The 1,880-nt window shown below is 20.7% G+C and overlaps 1 pseudogene; it reads right to left on the minus strand.

The window, feature by feature from the left end:
- Positions 1-152: 152 nt before the first annotated feature.
- Positions 153-1,751, minus strand: LOC117182558 (annotated as a pseudogene).
- Between the last annotated feature and the right edge of the window lie 129 nt (positions 1,752-1,880).

Here is a 1,880-nt window from a genome sequence, read left to right on the forward strand (position 1 = left end):
GAAGGAATAGATATTAAAATTAAAATATAAATAGGAAAAATAGTCCAAATAATTTCAATTATTTGATTTTCAATATTTAAATTAATAAAATTATTAAATAAATAATAATAAAAGTTGTTATTAAATTAATTATTAAAGTATAATCATGAAACTTAATTAATCATTCTATTAAAGGTGAAGAAGAATCTTGTGAATTTAAATTTAATCAAGTATTTATTAATAAATAATATTTAAATTAATAAATTTAATTTATTTTATAATTATAGTAACTTCATTATAAGAATGATTTAATGGAGGTATATTATTTATTCATTCAATTGAAGAATTAAAATAATTTTCATATAATATTAATCGATAAGAAACAATTCTTTCTCAAATAATATAAATTAATAAAAAAATTCTAATTAAGGATAATAAAGATCCAATTGATGAAATTGAATTTCATAATAAATAAGAATCAGGATAATCTGAATATCGTCGAGGCATTCCTCTTAATCCTAAAAAATGTTGAGGAAAAAATGTTAAATTAACTCCAATAAATATAGTATAAAATTGAATTTTTAATCATTTTAAATTTAATGTTAATCCTGTAATTAAAGGATATCAATGAATTAATCCTCCAATAATTCCAAATACAGCCTCTATTGATAAAACATAATGAAAATGAGCTACTACATAATAAGTATCGTGTATAACAATATCAATTGAAGAATTTGATAAAGTTACTCCAGTTATTCCTCCAATAGAAAATAAAAAAATAAATCCTAGAGATCTTATAATTGATAAATTAAAATTAATTTTAGACCCATATATTGTAGCTAGTCAACTAAAAATTTTAATACCTGTAGGAATAGCAATAATTATTGTTACTGAAGTATAATAAGCTCGTGTATCAATATCTATTCCTACTGTAAATATATGATGACCTCAAACAATAAATCCTAATATACCAATAGAAATTATTGCATATATTATTCCTAAAGATCCAAATGTATTTTTTTTTCCACATTCTATATAAATTATATGTGAAATTATTCCAAATGCTGGTAAAATTAAAATATAAACTTCTGGGTGACCAAAAAATCAAAATAAATGTTGATATAAAATAGGGTCTCCTCCCCCTATTGGATCAAAAAATGATGTATTTATATTACGATCAAATAATAATATTGTAATTGCTCCAGCTAAAATTGGTAATGATAATAATAATAAAATTGTTGTTAAAAAAATAGATCAAACAAATAAAGGAATTTTATCTATTTGTATTAAATTAGGGCGTATATTTAAAATTGTTGTAATGAAATTAATTGATCCTAAAATTGAAGAAATTCCAGTTAAATGTAATGAGTAAATTGTTAAATCAACAGAAATTCCTGGATGACCTAAATTTGATGATAAAGGAGGGTAAACAGTTCATCCAGTTCCAGCTCCTTGATCAACTAATATTCCAGATAATAATAAAAATAAAGAAGGAATTAAAAGTCAATATCTTATATTATTTAATCGAGGAAAAGCTATGTCAGGTACCGTTAACATTAAAGGAACTAAATAATTACCAAATCCTCCTACTATAATAGGTATTACTATAAAAAAAATTATAACAAAAGCATGAGCAGTTACAACTGAATTATAAATTTGATCATTTCCAATTAATTGTAAAGGTATGCCTAATTCTATTCGAATAATTATTCTTAAAGCTGATCCAATTATTCCTGATCAAATTCAAATATAAAATATAATATTCCAATATCTTTATGATTTGTTGAATATAATCATTTAAAAATTTTTTTTTTCATTATTTTAATTTTAATAAAATTATTTTCTTTTCATTGTAACTGAAAAATTTTTTAATAAACTAAAAATTAAATTAATTAATAAAA

The sequence above is a fragment of the Belonocnema kinseyi genome, unplaced genomic scaffold (assembly GCF_010883055.1).
Source record: "Belonocnema kinseyi isolate 2016_QV_RU_SX_M_011 unplaced genomic scaffold, B_treatae_v1 SchBZDm_3872;HRSCAF=4219, whole genome shotgun sequence".
Classification (NCBI taxonomy): Eukaryota; Metazoa; Arthropoda; class Insecta; order Hymenoptera; family Cynipidae; genus Belonocnema; species Belonocnema kinseyi.